Raw genomic sequence first — 18,860 nt, forward strand, 5'->3', positions numbered from 1 at the left:
ACTTATTGGGCAATAAGTGCGTGGTATATACTGATAACAACCCCCTCAGTCACTTGTCCTTGGCCAAATTAGCTGCCACAGAACAAAGGTGGGCTGCCCAACTTGCCTCCTTTGATTTTGAGATTAAGTACCGGTCAGAGAGAAGCAACGCCAATGCGGATGCCCTTTCCCGTCAACACCCACCTGGGCCTCAGGATGTGGAGGCTATGCTTCCAGGTACCACCATGCCCAAACCATTGCAGCAAGCTTTGGGCATCCAGCAGGTGGATGTTACCCAGGCCTCCATTGTAGTCATGCCACAACGAACCCCCTCGGAGCTTCGTGCTTCTCAACAGGCAGATCCCGTCATACGAGAGCTACTGGAGTTCTGGAACGAGAAGCAACGTCCTAGCTATGAGGCACGGGCGCGCCTCTCCCCACTCACCCTTGTTCTGCTGCGGCAGTGGGACCACCTCGTTGAGGAGGATGGTGTCTTGTACCGCAAGGTCTTCAGCTCAGAGGGTGCTGAAGCCGTGCTGCAGTTGTTGTTGCCGAGTGCCTTGACTAGTGAGGTTTTGAATCTAGCTCACCAGGAGCATGGGCATCAAGGGGTGGAGCGAACACTGGCGCTCCTACGGTCCTACGGTCCCGATGTTATGGCATGTCATCCGATGTGGCACAATGATGCCAGACATGTGAGAGATGTCAAGTAGCCAAAGATGTCCACCCAAAGGTGCATGGCTACATGGGCCATCTGTTGGCTTCACGCCCCAATGAAATCCTGGCCATAGATTACACTACTTTGGAGCCTGCCCAGAATGGTGTAGAAAATGTCTTAGTTTTGACAGATGTGTTCAGTAAGTACACCTTTGCCATCCCCACCCGGGATCAGCGGGCGGCCACTGTGGCCAAGGTCCTAGTGTCGGAATGGTTTTACAAGTTTGGGGTCCCTGCTCGTTTGCATTCTGACCAGGGCCGTAACTTTGAGAGCTCTCTTGCAGCAGTTGTGCAGTTTGTATGGCATTGTAAAGTCCCGCACTACCCCATATCATCCACAAGGAAATGGTCAGTGTGAGCACTTTAACAGGACGCTTCACAACTTGCTCCGCACTCTGCCAGTGTCCCGGAAAAGGGACTGGCACACGTGTCTGTCCCATGTCCTGTATTGCTATAACACTACTACACATCAGTCCACCGGAGAGTCCCCCTTTTTCTTAATGTTTGGTCAAGAACCCCGACTGCCCCTGGATTTCCTGCTGGGTAGAGTCGCGAGTCCTGTGGGCGGGTCGATTCACGAGTGGGTTCAGGAGCACCAAACTCGTCTCCAGGTAGCATTTGAGGGTGCAAGGGAACGCTTGCAGCAGGCCGCTGATCGACGAAAAAGAGGTCATGATTCGCGTGTGAGGGACCCACCGCTGAGTGAAGGGCAGTTGGTGTTTCTATGAGACTTCAGTGCACGGGGGCCCCATAAGACCCGAGACCGCTGGAGCTCGGTGAGGTATTGAGTGCTGAGGGCACCAAAGGAGGGTGGCTCTGTGTACACTATTGTGCCAGTAGGTGACGACACCAAGGTTAAACAGGTCCATCGCACTATGTTGAAGGCTGTCCTTGGAGTGGACTCGCCTGGTTGCCCCTCTCCCGCTGAACCACCACCTGTAGAAGGGGCAACTCCTGAAGAGGGTTCCTTCGAGTATGACCTGCTTGTTTTCAGTCAGCCACCTGCAGTGGCCACGTCTGCCACTGCTCCCACCCCTACCAGTGTCATGCTCACTGATGAGCGGCCAGGGCCGTCATCAGATCAGGGGTCTTCTCAGCCCCCACCTGTTCCACCATTCGGGGCGCTAACATCTTCAGCTTCTCTTCCGGTCGGTGGTCCTGGTGCCAGTCAGGAGGCCGTGCACCGGAGCGCACGACAAACCGCTGGCCAGCACTCAAATGTGCACCACCTTCCACGGGCAGCTGGAGGTGTTCAGGCTGCTAATTCCTCAGCCTTAGGCTCCAATGCCGTAACTGCCCTGTTTAGACCTTGGGACAAGAGCGTTGTGCTTGTTTGTATTTGTTGATCGTCGGGACGACGATCCAAAGAGGAGGGGCAGAATGTAGCAGTATAGGTGTGTGTGCTCTGTGCAGGGCACTGCTGATTAGCCACCTGATGCCGCAGCAGAGAGGTGTGTGCCCTGTGCAGGGTGCTGCTGATTGGCCACCTGGTAAGGTGGACCAGTTTAAAAGCAGCCCTCCTCCCAGCAATCATCCTTTTGCACTTCAGCTGGTCTTGGCATGTCACATCCAGGTCAGAGGCTGCCCGACTGAGAGGTACGGCTGCCCGCTGCTTCAGCTTGCTGGCTGCTTGATTTCCCTCATTGTGCTTACAGCATGGGTGCTTGTTTGCAGGCAACTGTTTGTGTGCAGTTGGGTGCTCCGTTTTGAGGCTTGGCTGCATTGTTCAGCTTTGGGAGGTGCCCTCTCTTCAGTGTAGTCGATGCTACTACAGGTGGCTGATGCTAGTGTGGTCACAGGTAAAGCATCGGTGGCTGGAGTCCTCTCTCTCTCCCTCCTCTGAGTGTGCGTGTGTGCATCTGCTGAAATCCCAGGTATGCATGTGTATAGTTGCAGCTCGTCGGCATGAACTAGTCTAGCTGTTTTAATAGTATTTCATTGATCCAGGTGCCGCTGTGACCGGCTGGGAGTGTCGCTGCTGCTTTGTCTCCAGCTGATTGTCTCCAGCTGCTGGAGTTGAGCTGCTTGGTCACAAGTCTTTGTTTTTGGTACCTCCAACCTGCATAACACGGTCTGCCTGTGCCGCTGAGGAGATCCGACGACAGCTCAGACTGGTGGAGGGGGTTACAGGAGACCCAGGACACCAGTGGTGTAATTTTATTTTAAAGGTTTGGTTTGCAGCAATAAAACAAAAAAAAAAATCTAAAAAAAAAAATGTTGACGTTGTTGTTGTTCTGGTTTTAATTTTGTATTTACAATTTGTTCTACTTTTTTCACTGCAATGTTTATGTAACCCACCTCCAGAAGGGTTAATAAATACAATCCATTAATTTGCAGTCATTATTTATTTCTTTACGTTTATAAGTGTTTTGTATTTTACTTTGAAAAACCTGAAGTTTATTTTGAAGACCGGAAGTAGTAGGCCGCTAGTGAAGCAGCTTAACCTCACTAATGCACAGACGGAGCGCGTCTTCACTTCTGTGTGAGAGAGAAAAATGGGAAAAAAGGTATGAAAACTGTACAATGTCGCAGTCAAACTGAGAAATGAAGTAGTTCTTGATATCATGCTCCGAAAATTCCGTTTCAGAGAGGAAAAACCGTCGTTGAAGCACTTTCCGGCCGCGTTTCTCCTGAAAAAACCATTGGTAAGCTAGTCGCCACGTGTTGCAATGTGTGTGTATGTGGAGATGTCATGAGGTGACCATGCTGTTTCAATTAAGGGTGTTTTGTACATCTTAAGTTGTTGTTGATTCATGTTTTGCACTTAAAAGCATTTATATTAATGGACTGATGGTGAAATGTTACTGGAATGAGCACATTATGAGAGTTTTACTTTGTGAAATGCCTCATCTTTTGCACATGTGATGGGAAGTTAAAGTCCGAGTTAACCAAAATCAGCCATTTTCTTCTAAACACCTTAAATAAGTCATAAATGTGTTTCTTTACAACATATAAAAGCCATTCCTCCATTTATGATTTAATTTTGGAGGTAGACTTCACAGACTTTTTTCACCGCTTCTGTGTTCAGGATTTAATGGGCGGGTCAGAAATGAGGGCCGCGTTACGTAACGTGGCCCTCATTAGCATAAACCCGCCCCCCGGATGCTGAGCGATATAAAAACATCTCGCGTATTAGCATCGGTGGTTTTCCCGCTAGCTTTCGAGTCTCGGATAGCATCTCGTACGACAGTTTGCAGCTAGCTAACCAGTCAGCCAGCCAGCTAACCAGGCATGTCACCTCCACGTCGCCCGTGCATCTTCTCTGCGTGCCACAGTGTGCAGGGTAACGATGCCGTGAGCTAAATACACCCGCGAGGCGGGGGCGTCGGCTCACCCCGGGCCCGCAACCGCGCCGCGAGGCGAGGCCGGGTCCGGGAGGCCTTCTCCCCCGGGGTTCGCGGGGGTTCCTCCGTGGGGCGGTGTCCGCCGCCGCCACGGAAGGCGGGTCGGTTTCGGAGGGGGTCGGGTCGGCAGCGGCGGCGACTCTGGACGCGCGCCGGGCCCTTCCCGCGGATCTCCCCCGCCGCGGACCCACGGCTCCCCCGCCCGGAGCCGCGGGTCGACTCGGCTGGCGCCGAGCAGCTGGCTTAGAGCTGGTGTGGACCGGGGGAATCCCACTGGTTAATTAAAACAAATAAATGAGCATTCTGATGGAGACTGAGGAGCGAGGCTGAGCACTCCCAGCATCTGACTCAGTCAGTTTTGGCTCCGATGGCTCAAATTAGTAGGGCTGGGTCCGTCTTATGAGGCTGTTAGCGCTAACAAGCTAGCGCTAACAGCCTCATAAGACGGACCCAGCTGGAGGCGGCTCCCCTCCCGCTGTGGGCGTGGCTCCAGCGCTTCCAGCTGACACGCCCCCAGCGTTTCACAGCAGAGAGAAGTGCTTGCTTTTCCATGATTTTGAGACCTTATTTTATATACTTGGCATTTTTTTTAATCATTCAAATTTGGCTCAGTGGTTAATGACACATGTTTATGCAGTGTGGCAAACTCATAACACAAATTTATTTCTGCTTAACTCAGACTTTAAAATGTGTTCAGGAGTACAAGAAGTCATTTTAAGTTCATTTAAGTTGCTTAGAAGCAGCAAAGCTGTAATTTAAGTTACTTAGGTTATGAGAGCTGATGTATTTCAGAGAAAATCTCTTCTCTGATGTTAAAAAAAAAGAGAAAATCAGAGAAACACATGAGGAAGCACATGTTATGCCTTCATGTAGAAGTAAGAATTCCTTGGTTGAATGAAATCTTTAAAACATTATTCCTTTTGATTTGAATTGATTAAAATACATTTTGACATGATAAACTCATTGTTAAGATTAATTATGGTTTTCAGCATGTAACCCATAGTAATTTGATTCCTGTTTGATAAAGATATATCAGGTACAACCACCTTGAATCGAACATTTAGGTGATGATTTGAAGAGGTTCTATGCATTGAACTGGATTGTAAACCTGTTTTCTAAATACAGGTCAGGTTCTATTGTGATGCTTGGAAAGAGTTTTTTGGCACTGAACATCGTACGGTTCCGCTTCCGGTTTCGCAACCCTGTGTCACTGGAGGGAACACTGCTGAGCTGTGCTGCTGATGGACTTTTTTGCTGTTTGGATTAATTTTCTTGCTGTTGGATTAATCCTACTTACAACGATCTGTCACGAGAATATCGCGACCTGCCCCTGGCCTGGATGCACAGACAATGCCGCCAAAAAAGGGCCCGGCACCGGAGGAGTTTGAGGAAATTAAAAACTCCCTCGACTTCCTTAGCGGTAGCGTGAGTGCGATCAGAGCGCAACAGGAACAGCTCCTGGAGCTGTTGGAGGAAGTCAAACAACTACGCCTCCAAAACGCCGAGAAGGAGAGGAGGATTGTGGATCTGGAGCGGCGCGTGGATGAGCTGGAGCAGTATTCCCGTGTTAATGATGTGGTCGTCACTGGCATTAAGATCCGGCCACGCTCGTACGCTCGGGCTGTGGCCGAGCAGAGCGGGGAGCCGAGTGACCTGGAGGCGAGCTCGGTGGAGCAACAGGTGGCTGCCTAGCTCCAAAATAAGGGGATAGAGCTGGACCTGGAGCACATCCAGGCTCGTCATCCCCTGCCTACGAAGACCGGGAGACCGCCCGCCGTAATAATGAGATTCACAAATCGAAAGAAAAAAACAGCTCTTCTCAAACAAGGACGCAAATTGAAGGGAACAGACGTTTTCATCAATGAACACTTGACACGACGGAATTCGGACATCGCACGGAAAGCTCGACAACTAAAGAAACGAGGCAAGATTCAGCATACATGGATTAACAACTGCAAAATCTTCATCAAACTGAACGGGACGCCAGAGGATGCCAAAGTTTTGGTGGTCACAAACATCGAGGACCTGGACAAATATTCAGGTAACTGAACTCAGTTATTCAACATACTCAACACTACTTCTATAGTACGGCCTATAATGGACATGGACATGGTGCACACTATTAACGTTGACGAACAAATGGAATTGGAAACCGACGAATATCATGAAAACGCTATATATGATGCAGAAAGAGACCCGGACAATAATTTCCTTGTTTCTCTTACCAATAACTGCAACTATTTTACACATGAACAATTTGAGAACCACGTAAAACCAGATACCAAACTATCAATCATACACTTCAACTCTAGAAGTTTGTACGCAAACTTTGAGCCGATCAAACAGTACCTAGAAACTTTTTCTGAACCATTTAAAATTATTGCTGTAACTGAAACCTGGATTAACTGCGGAAAAGGTGCACCCTTTAGTCTTGATGGATACGAATTAACACATGGATAGAGTAAATAAAGCTGGAGGGGGGGTTGCTATGTTCATTCATAAATCTATTAAATTTAAAGTTGTACCAAGCATGACGCTCGCCATAGATGGTTTAATGGAATGTCTAACAGTGGAAATACTTAATGATAAAAGGAAAAATATAATTATCAGTTGCATGTACAGGATGCCTGGATCATGTATAGTTACATTTAATGATTATATCGAAACATTGTTTTCCACTGTCAGCCCTAAACCATTGTTCGTCTGCGGGGATTTTAACATTGATTTGTTGAATCCCTCAAAGATTAAAACTATTGATGACTTCACTGATACTATGTACACTTTCAGCCTCTATCCAACTATAACAAAACCGAGTAGAATAACCGCACACAGTGCGACAATTATTGACAATATCTTTACTAACATTATAGATAACAAAATCACCAGTGACCTGCTTGTTTGTGATATCACTGACCATCTACCTGTGTTCACTGTATATGACTGCTATTTAAAAAAAACAGAAATCCAAGAGACAACTTTCTCCAAAAGACTGATAACTCAAGAATCTGTACACTCCTTAAATTCTAGTCTTGCATATCAAGATTGGACTACAGTCCTCAGTGAACCAAATGTGGACATTGCATATAATACATTTCTGGATTTATTTACCTCCCTGTATGATAAACACTGTCCACTGATCAACTATTCCATGAAAAAAAAATAATTGAAAAGTCCTTGGCTCACAAAAGGTATAATCAAGGCATGTAAGAAAAAGAATAAACTTTATAGAAATTTTATAAAACTGAAAACTAAGCTGAGCAACAGTATAAACAGTACAAAAATAAATTAACCGACATCATAAGAAGTAGTAAACAATTGTATTATAGAAATAAACTGTATGAAAACAAAAATAATATGAAAGGGACCTGGGATACACTCAATAGTTTAATTAAACAAGGATCATTTAAGTCATCTTATCCGGAATATTTTATCAACGGAAATGGTGAAAATTATAACATGAGGGATGTTGTAAATAAATTCAATCGGTTCTTTGTAAATGTTGGCCCTGAACTGTCAGCACAAATTCCTGACCAAGGAAGTGATGACTATGGTGCATATATTAAACATAATTCCATGTCTTTTTTTCTGTCTGCTACAAATGAGCAAGAAGTTATGAAAACTGTTCAAAAGTGTAAAAGTAAGTCATCTGTTGATTGTCACAATATTAGTATGATGATAATAAAACAGGTTATTTTGAATATTGTCAAACCCTTGACCTACATCTTTAACTTGTCATTTCAAACTGGTTGTTTTCCAGAAAAAATGAAAATCGCAAAAGTAATCCCTCTATATAAACAGGGAAATAAACACCACTTTACAAACTAGAGACCAATCTCACTGTTGCCACAGTTTTCAAAAATCCTGGAAAAACTTTTCAATTCTCGCTTAGAATCATTTCTTGGAAAACATCAAATAATAAATGAAGGGCAGTATGGATTCAGATCTAAAAGGACAACATCAATGGCAATAATTGAAGCACTTGAAGAAATCACATCTGCACTCGACCAGAAACTGCATGCAATTGGCATTTTTATCGATTTAAAAAAAGCATTTGACACTATTAATCATACTCTATTACTTAATAAATTATATAAATATGGAATCAGAGGTGTGGCGGGAGACTGGATTAAAAGTTACCTGACTGGAAGAGCACAGTATGTCTAAATGGGACAGTTTGAATTGGATGTGTTTGGAATTGCTTGTGGTGTGCCCGAGGGGTCTGTCTTGGGACCCAAACTGTTCAATATTTACATAAATGATATCTTTAATGTATCTCAGACTCTGAAACTCATCCTTTTTGCCGATGATACAAATATATTCTATTGTAATGACAATTATAATGAATTAATAACTGTAGTAAATAAAGAACTCAAAGCGATAAAGAAATGGATGGATATAAATAAGTTATCTTTAAATATTGAAAAAAACCAAGGCAATGATGTTTGGGAATCTACAAAGGAATTCAGAAATGCAACCTTCGGTTGATAATGTACCTATTGAATTTGTTTGTGAAACAAAATTTTTGGGTGTTGTAATTGACAACAAGTTGTCATGGAAACCACACATCAAACACATTAAAACTAACATTTCAAAAAGTCTCTCAATTATAAACAAAGCAAAACCTTACCTGAATGTGAATGCACTTCGCACACTTCACTATTATTTAATCTTTCCTTACCTGACATACTGTGTTGAAGTGTGGGGAAACACCTACCAGAGCACAATTAATCCTCTTGTTCTGTTACAAAAACGAGCTGTGCGGATCATTCACAAGGTGGGTTTTTTTGAACACACACATAATTTGTTTACTCAGTCAAAGTTGTTTAAATTCAATGATCTCGTAAAATATAACACATCAATCATTCTCTTTAAAGCTTTCAATAAATTATTGCCACCCAATCTTCAACGCTTCTTTATAATTCGAGAGCAAACACATGATTTGAGAGGTTATGCTAATTTCACATTACCCAGAATTCGAACTACTCGTAAAAGTTTTGTGTGTCTGTGTGTGGGGTGAAACTCTGGAACAGTTTGGACTTACAGCACAAGCAATGCCAAAGTATTAATAGATTTAAACTGTCTTATAAACACCAGATCTGGTCTAAATATAGATACAGCATCTTGTAACTCACCTTGTCATTTACAGTTACTGATCATTGTGTTATTCTGCACCATAATGTACGTTCTCCTACTGTCGCTTACATGTCGTCCATTATCCATGTTGGTTTATCGTCTATATTAGTGTTCCATTACCTTCAACTGTATTCTGTCCTTCACCTTGCTCAATTCTGGTATTTGTCCCTTCCAGTATCTGTCCATTCTGCTATTAGTCCGTTATCATTCCTGCTATTTGTCCATTCTGCTATTCTGTCCGTCATAATAGCTGGTTTTTGTTAATTACCATTGCCGGTATTGTCTAATTGTTATTGTCTATTGTTTACTGTATTTTGTCTTGCAGCATAACCATGTGCTCATAGTGTTTCCATTGTTGAGCTTGGGGGTAGGATTAAATAAGTTTTCTTCCTCCTACTCCCTTTTTTCAGGCATTCTGTGTTTATGTTATTATATTGGAATTTTTGTTTTGTTTTGCAGTGTTAATCGCCTGAAATAAATGAAATGAATGAAAAAAAGAGTGAAGCTTCAGCTTTCGTGTCTGATGAAGCTGATGAGCGATCCAGCTGATGGCGAGCTCCCAGTCCACCTTCGGTGCTTCAAGCAGAACTTTTAATTCCACCACACCACTTAACGGATGAAGTGGTAGGGTTTGTGTCAGTCCAACTGACCAGCAGCAACGAAAGCTCTCCTTGGATATCCTCGAATCTTGACTTTTGACTTTTGGATCCAAACCACCGAGGAACACTCCCATTTGGACATTTATTTATTTAATTTAATTTATTTCTTTTCTTAGTTTATGGGCCCAAGGTTGTAATGTTATTGTGTTTTGTATTGTTAAGATCTTTGTAGAACTAAAGAGTTTCAAATCATTCTGCCTCTGTGTCCAGTGGTTATTGTTTCACTCGGCTCCTACGAACCTAGTATGTGACGTGTACATACCCTGAAGTGGGTTACATTTAAAAAAAAAAAATACTTTTTTTAATATTTTATGTAGGGAGTTTGTGCTTCTCTTTTCAAGTGGTGTAAAGAAATTAAAAATATTTTTTGGACATTCATATTTTGGAATTTTATTTAAAAGGTATTGGTTTAGATTACAGTACTAATGGTTAAAAAAGGAGATAAGATTAAAACATTTTTTTAAATACAGGTTTGTGGTGAATAATTAAAAAATTGCAATGGCTGCATTTTTATTAGAATATCCTAATACGTTCAATAGACGTCTATAAGACGAGTGGTTTCTGTAAGGGGTTTAAATTTGGTAGAAAAGTAAACGTCTAGCAAATGTCTAAATTTGTACGTCTATAGACGTTCATTAGCGGTTATTTAAACGTCTAAGATCAGAAGAGGCGTATAAATTTGGTATATAAATGAATGTCTAATAAACATCTAAGTTTAGACGTCTACAAATAGACGTATATTAGTGGTTATTTAAACGTCTAAGGTGAGACCAGGCGTACAGACGGAGACGGCTAATGCTTAGACGTCTAAAAGACGTCTAGCTCAGACCGCTAAAAAACTTTAATTTTTAGACCACTGGTAGACCAATTTTAGACTAGACGTCGAAGAAACATTTAGACATCATTTAGACCGAAAAATGCTCGGTGGGCACCTTCTCTGCCTCCCTCGTCAAGTACGGAGTGTAACATTATATTCCCACGGTCGGGCCGCCGGTTTATGCGCACCCTCACCGGCTGGATGCGGCTAAGCTGGGGATCACCAGAGAGGAGTTCGCCACTATGGAGCGTCTGGGGATTGTGCGGCACTCTGACAGCCCGTGGGCCTCACCCCTGCACATGGTACCGAAATCGGATGGCAGCTGGAGGCCGTGTGGTGATTTTCGGCGTCTGAATAACATCACCCAGCACGGTTGGTACCCTGTTCCGCACATCCAAGATTTCTCGGTCCACCTGGCAGGGAAAGTTATCTTTTCCAAGGTGGATTTAGTGAGGGGCTACCACCAGGTCCCAGTCCACCCCGGGGACGTGCCCAAGACTGCAGGGATCACTCCGTTTGGCCTGTTTGAGTTCCTGTGGATGCCGTTTGGTCTTAAAGGTGCAGCACAAACCTTCCAGCGGCTGATGGACTCTGTGCTACGGGGGCTGCCTTTCCTGTTTGTGTACCTGGAGGACATCCTGATGGCCAGCACCTTGGCCGAGGAGCACCTGTTCCACTTGCGGCAGCTCTTCGGGAGGCTTACGGAGCACGGACTGATTATTAATCCAGCCAAATGCCGGTTCGGCCTCTCGGAAATTGAGTTCCTGGGTCGTCACGTCTCCTCACGCGGGGTGGTTCCGTTGCCCACGAAGGTCGAGGCAATCGCCGCTTTTCCTCGTCCCTGCACCGTCAAGTCCCTGCAGGAGTTCCTGGGCATGGTGAACTTCTACAACCGCTTTATCGCGCATGCAGCTCACCTGATGCGCCCCCTGTATGCGGCTCTGAGGGGCGCGAATGCCAAGGACAACGTGGACTGGACCGCCGAGAGACTCCTGGCATGTTAGAGAGCCAAGGATGCGCTTTCCGACGCCGCTATGTTGGCGCATCCCTCACCAGTGGCTCCGGTCGCGCTCACCACAGACGCCTCGGATTATGCAGTGGGTGTGGTCTGTGAGCAGTGGGTGGATGGAGCCTGGCGTCCCCTCACGTTTTTCAGCAAGCAGCTGCGGGACAGTGAGCGGAAGTACAGCACATTTGACCGTGAGCTTTTAGCTCTTTTCCTCGCCACTTCAAACTTCAAACTTTATTTATTTGTATTGCACTTTTCATGATAATAAAAACAACGCAAAGTGCTTAACAGTAAAAAAAAAGTCACAAAAAAAACAAAAAAAACAAAAGCTGCACCATCAATAAGTGTACACCACACGCACACGCACACGCACATACACACAAACACACACACACACACCCAATTTATGCCCATAGCAAGGCAGAGGAGACATGGCATGGCACTGAGCATCATGGGAAAACACTACCAGTGGGGCCGTTCACACCAGGAGAAGGCGAAGGTCATTAGTACTGGGGCCCCAGGGCTCGACCCCCGACCCCGCCAGACCAAGGGACCCCGCACACCAAGGTGTGGAGCCCCCAGGCCAGCCGGGACCAGAGGACTCGAGCGCAGCGACCCCAGCAGAGGACCGGGACCAACTCCCGGTGTGAAGGACCCCCCTGAGGAAACACTGGAGTTAAACAGATGTTAAAAAGACATGATACAAAGCTAATAAAAAAATAAATAAATAAATAAAAAGTAAGATAAGATTATAAAATAGAAAATAAAATAAATTAAAAGTACATAGTAAAAATAGAATGAATAAATAGGATAAGTATATTAAAAATTAAAATGACCAAAAATAAAAATGATGGAGATAAGAAGTATAAAAGGTCAATTAAAAGCCAGATTAAAAAGGTGTGTTTTCAACCTCCCTTTAAAACTATCAACAGTCTCTGCGGTCCAGAGGTTCTCCAGCAGGCTGTTCCACAGGCGGGGCCGTAGTGGCTAAAAGCCGCCTCACCATGAGTCTTGGTTCTAGCTTTAGGAACACACAATAGGCCGCTGCCAGAGGACCTCAGGGCCCCGAGGGTCGATAGGGTAAAAACAGATCAGCTAGATAAGAAGGCGCAAGGCCATTAAGACATTTAAAAACTAATAAGAGAACCTTAAAATCGATCCTGAAGCGGACAGGGAGCCAATGCAGCGACTGTAAAACCGGTGTAATGTGGGCCCGCCCCCTGGTCCTCGTCAACACGCGAGCGGCTGAGTTTTGTAATAGCTGTAGGTTTGAAATGTTCTTTTTGGGAAGACCAGAGAGCAAGGCATTACAGTAGTCTGATCTACAGGAGATAAAAGCTGCATTAGCACCTCCTGCTGGCCTGAGAGAGAAACGGGCGACTCTAGCTATATTCTTAAGATGATAAAATCCAATCTTAGTTATGTTTTTAATGCGTGGAATAAAACTTAGCTCAGAGTCAAAAATCACGCCCAGGTTCTTAACTGATTGTGCTGGTTTAAAATCTGATAATTTAGGTAAAATTTTCTCTCTCCGACCTTCAGGACCGATAACGAAAACCTCAGTCTTGTCCTGGTTGAGCTGTAGGAAATTCACTGCATCCATGACTTGATGTCTGAAATACAGTTAAAAAGGGTTTCTATTGGCCCGGAGTCACCAGGAGACACGGCGATGTACAGCTGAGTGTCGTCAGCGTAGCTATGGAGACTGATGAACAGCTGAGTGTCGTCAGCGTAGCTATGGAAGCTGATGCCGTGTCTCCTGATGACGTCCCCAAGTGGAAGCATGTAGAGATTAAAAAGTATGGGACCTAAAATTGAACCTTGGGGAACCCCACACCTAATTTCATGGATTCCTGAGGAACAAGTATCCATACTTACATAAAAACATTGATCTGTGAGATAAGACCTGAACCAGTTCAGAACAGTACCAGAGAGGCCCACCAGGTGACTCAATCTATTTATTAAAATGTGGTGGTCTACTGTGTCGAATGCAGCACTCAGGTCCAGCAGAACCAACACTGTGAGCTTTTTATTATCTAACTTCCACCTGATATCATTTAAAATCTTTAAAGGGCGTCTCGGTACTGTGGTTCACTCTAAAACCAGACTGATGTCTTTCTAAAATGTTATTGATCATTAAAAAGTCATTGACTTGGTTAAAAACCAGCCTTTCTAAAACTTTACTTAAAAATGGTCAGTTGGATCCTGGTCTGTAGTTGTTAAGAACATTGGGGTCTAAATTGCTCTTCTTCAGAAGGGGCTTCACCACCGCCGTTTTAAAGGCAGTGGGGAAGACACCCGTCTGAAGAGAGCAGTTCATGATATTTAAAATCTGTTCCTCAAGGAATCCATAAAGTGATTTAAAAAGTGGTGGGAATGGGATCTAAAAGGCAGGTTGTTGATTTTACTTGGGAGAAAACTGGACCAAGAGTCCTTCATCAACGAGGTCCAGACTGTCCAGTGTGTCCTCAGGCATGGACAACGGTTCAGCTGTGTTCACTGATAAAACCTGTTGAGGTAAAAGACTGGACCTGATGTCCATGATCTTAGTTCTGAGGTGGTCTGCAGAGTCTTCACAGAGAGCGTCTGTTGGCTCCTTAAAAGCTTTATTAAAATTAGAGCCAGTTAAAATGTAGAAGGTGGAGAAGAGGAACCGGGGGTTGTCTTTACTGTCTGAAATAAGTTGAGAGAAGTGGGAAGTTCAGCCTGTTTAACTGCATTATTGTAAATTTTGAGTTGTTGACGTAGAATGTCGTGATGTACAGTCAACTTGGATTTCCTCCACCTTCTTTCAGCTCTCCTGCAGTTTCTTTTCAGTTTGATGATTGCATCGTTTTTCCTCCACGGGGGTTTGGAATGGCCCTTGATAATTTTGGTTAAAAGTGGAGCGACTGAGTCCAGACTGGACTTCAGTTTACTGTTAAAATTGTCAACGATAAAATCACAGGGTGCAGGTAAAATCACTGCAGGAGTGCTCTGTAAGATCTTTATAAGATCTGCAGCCACTTCAGAGGAAAGGTAGGTCTCCTCACTGCTCTCACCGGGGCCCCCTGCTGGTTAAAACTGGTGATGTTAAAAAACACACAGCAGTGGTCAGACACAGCCAGGTCAACACCAGAGGACACACTGATGGACAGACCGGGTCAGAACCAGGTCCAGGGTGTGTCCTCTGTTGTGTGACATGCTGTTTAAAATCTAAACAGTTTAAAAGGTTTAAGAATTCTCTGGACATTGAGTCCGAGATGTCGTTAACATGTAAGTTAAAATCACCAGTTATTAAAATTCTGTTATATTTAGAATGAATTATTGTTAAAAGTTCTGAAAATTCACTGATAAAAGACTAGAGTACTGAGGGGGTCTAGAGTACTGAGGGGGTCTGGAGTACTGAGGGGGTCTGGACTCTGTTAAACACAGGATCGGGGGACTGCTAGAAATAAAGGCGTGGTGCTCAAAGGATGTAAAACTGTTAAAAGCTACTGCACACGCACTAAATGAGGTTTTTAAAATGGAAGCAGTCCCTCCACCCCTCTTACCCTGTCTGGTTGAAAATAAAAAGCTAAAACTTGGTGGGGAAGCCTCAGTGAGGATAACAGGAGCATCAGTACCAAGCCATGTCTCAGTTAAAAGCAGACTGTCTAAATTATTATCTAAAATAAGATCATTAATAATAAAAGATTTGTTTAAGAGAGAGCGCACATTCAGCAGGGCCATATTAATGGTGGTGGGGGCTGGATGTGGCTCTCGGCGAAGTTTCACTGTTAAAAGAGTCCTTTCTCGTTTAAAAACAGTCCGAGGGATGTGGTGTCTGGAGGAGATGATAACTGGGATGCTGTGGATGGTGTGTGGTGTGTCCGGGGGCAGTGAAGGTGTGTGAGGGGTGTGTGTGGCGTGTGGTGGATGGGGGGGGCTTGCAGGTAGTCAGTCAGTGGGGGATGTGTGGACTGTGTGCTGAATGTTACCTGCTAAAATGGAGCTGCCAGCGGCTCGGGTGAAGTCCGTCCTTGTGATAAAAAGCTGGGCGGTTCCAGAAAAGGTTAAAATTGTCAATGAAATAAAAGTTGGAGGCTGAGCAGGAGCGCTGAAGCCAGGTGTTGAGGCTGAGCAGTCTGGAGAAGCTTTCAGCGCCCCTGAAGAAGGTCGGCAAAGGTCCAGAGATAAAAACCGACCTTCCACAGCTCTCCAACAGGTTAAAAAGGTTTTTAAAATCCTGCTTGGTGACCTCCGACTGCCTCCAGGGCCGCGGCGGAGTGATTCGGGGCCGCGGCGGGGAGCTCCTTCTCCGGGGCCGAGGTGGGGTCGGGCCGGGCCTTGGTGGAGTGATCCGGGGCCGCGGCGGGGAGCTCCTTCTCCGGGGCCGAGGTGGGGTCGGGCCGGGCCTTGGTGGAGTGATCCGGGGCCGCGGCGGGGAGCTCCTTCTCGGGGCCGAGGTGGGGTAGGCCCGGGCCGTGGCGGAGTGATCCGAGGCCGGGGCGGTGAGCTCCTTCTCCGGAGCTGTGGCGGGGAGCTCCTTCTCCGGGGCCGAGGTGGGGTAGGCCCAGGCCGTGGCGGAGTGATCCGAGGCCGGGGCGGTGAGCTCCTTCTCCGGGGCCGAGGTGGAGTGGGCCAGGACCGCGAGGGATAAATCCGTCTCCGGAGCCGGGGTGAAATGATCCGAAGCAGTGGCGGAGCGACGGCGGTGCCTGGTGGTGTCTGGCAGCGTGGCTTCCGGGGAATCGTGGCGGCGAGCGGCGGACCCGCCAGAGGACGCGGGAACAGCAGCGGCCGCAGCAGGCCCTCACCACCCGCCGGGCTGTCGTCGTACTGCGCCAGGGCGTGGAAGCGATTCGAGAGGGGTAGTGGAGGCGAAGCCGCGGTGGGCTTAGGCTTGCGGCCCCGCACCACCACCTCCGCCCAGGAGCGCTGATGGTCCGGAGTAGAGCAGGAGGAGCCAGGGAGCTGGAGCGGTGGTGTTCATGAAAGAGGAGATGAGCATGGATTGTCCCTCGGCCAGCGTCCGGGCCTGCTCCAGCAGATCGTCTTTTTCCCTGAGCTCCTCCGACAGCCGGCGGATGTCCTCCCTCAGGTCGGCGACGATCCTGTCCGCCTTCACGACCAGGGGGTGCAGGTGAGGGCCGCGGACAACGCTGCGGCCATGTTGGGCTGGCGGCACGGCCTCACACACCGGTACCCACGGGCACGTACCTCTGTCCCTGGTGCCCGGGTTCACTACCGGTGTAACCGTGCCGCCTTCGTGCTGCCTCGCCGCTCCTGCTTCACCGCTATCGGATCGCCACTCGTAAACCGCCGCTCCGCCTCGGTGCCACTGCTCCGCTTCGGACCCGGAAGCGTCGGTACTGCGCGCTCGTCTCGCTGCTTCTGCGCGCTCGTCACTTCCAGTTCCTGCTGGAGGGGCGGCGGTTCACCGCTTTTGTGGACCACAAACCCCTCACCTTCGCTATGGCCAAGGCCACGCAGCCATGGTCTGCCAGACAGCAGCGCCACCTCTCTGCTATTTCGGAGTTCACGACGGACATTCGGCATGTGGCGGGTAAAACCAACGCCATCGCGGACTGCCTCTCTCGGGCCCACGTGAACTCTGTGCAGCTGGGGGTGGATTATGCTGCCATGGCCGCCGACCAGCCGGCTGATGCGGAGGTCCAGGAGTACAGAACGGCTGCTACGCGGCTGAAGCTGCAGGATGTGGCGTTTCAGGACGGCGGCACTTCGCTCCTCTGTGATGTCTCCACTGATCAGCCTCGCCCTATGGTGCCTGCAGGCTGGCGCCTCCGGGTGTTTGATGCCATTCACGCACTGTCGCATCCTGGGGTGAAGGCGTCGGCCTCAAGGGCCTCAAGAAAGACGTCAGGGCCTGGGCGGCCTCTTGTGTGGCGTGTCAGTTTGCCAAGATTCATCGCCACACCAAGGGTTAGAACTGGAGCCGTTCTTCGTGCCTGAGAGGAGATTGACTACGTCCGCTTGGACTTGGTGGGTCCGCTGCCCCCTCTCAGGGCTTTACTCACCTCCTGACGATGGTGGACCGGACCACCAGGTGGCCGGAGGTGGTTCCGCTGGCTTTCACGACGTCGGCAGAGGTGGCACGGGCCTTCATTTCCACCTGGGTGGCCCGTTTCGGCACTCCGCTGGACGTCGCTTCGGACAGAGGTCCTCAGTTCACCTCCGAGCTCTGGACGGCGGTGGCGAGGGGCTTTGGGGTGAAGCGCCACCACACCACGGCGTTTAACCCTCAGGCTAAGCGTTTTCACCGCTGTATGAAGGCTGCCCTCCGTGCCTCCCTCACGGGCTGCGACTGGGTGGATCGTCTGCCGTGGGTTCTGCTGGGTCTGCGCTCGGCCCCGAAGGAGGATCTGCAGGCATCCTCTGCAGAGCTGGTTCTGGGTCAACCCTTGCAGGTCCCCGGAGAATTTCTCCCGGATCCATCGGGGCCCTGGTCCGGGGCTGCCAGGCAGCCCAGGTTCATGGATGCCGGTCGGGGTTTTGGCCCGCTATCTGCTCACCACTGCCTCCCCCGCTCCTATGTTCCAAAGACTTTGATGGCTGCTAAATATGTATTTGTTCGCCATGACGCCCACCGGGCCCTGCTGCGGCGTCCTTATGAGGGTCCGTTCCTCGTCCTGGAGGCAGAGCCCAAGAACTTTGTATTGGACATGGGTGGTACGCCAGCCCGGGTTTCGGTGGATCGTCTGAAGCCTGCCCATGTTCTGCCGGAGGAGCCGGTGGAGGTGGCGCATCCCCCGAGACGAGGGCGTCCCCCCAAGCCGACTACTGTCGTGGGGGCTCCTGCCCCTGTCGCCCCGCTAGTGGGTTCCTCATCCGCCGCTGTTGAGGTGTGTCGGTATGGCCGTGTGGTTAGACCGCCCTCAAGATACTGATGTTGATGTGGTGGTAGGTTTTGTTTTTGTTCTCCCTTGGGGCAAATGCTCCCTTCTGAGTGTTCGTGGGGGGGGGGCTGTGTGGTGTCTGTGGGGAGGGAGTTACCTCACATTAGAAGGGGCGGGGTTGGTGACGTAGGGGGGTGTGTTGCACTGTCGGTGGGGATAAAAAGGCGGGAGTGTTCCATCAATGGCGGCTTCCTGAATGACAGCTGTCACGGTCGGTGCAAAGAATAAATCACGCTCAATCCGAGTCCAGCGTCCGTCTCCTCCTTCCGCAACCTCCACATTTTGCAGAAAATAAAATAGTTGCAAGTGCATTTTGTAATAATC

At 47.8% G+C, this 18,860-nt stretch overlaps 1 pseudogene; it reads left to right on the forward strand.

Moving 5' to 3' along the window:
- The first annotated feature begins 10,804 nt into the window (after positions 1-10,804).
- On the forward strand, positions 10,805-18,527 carry LOC115405363 (uncharacterized; annotated as a pseudogene).
- Positions 18,528-18,860: the final 333 nt, after the last annotated feature.

The sequence above is a fragment of the Salarias fasciatus genome, chromosome 18, assembly GCF_902148845.1.
Source record: "Salarias fasciatus chromosome 18, fSalaFa1.1, whole genome shotgun sequence".
Taxonomy (NCBI): Eukaryota; Metazoa; Chordata; class Actinopteri; order Blenniiformes; family Blenniidae; genus Salarias; species Salarias fasciatus.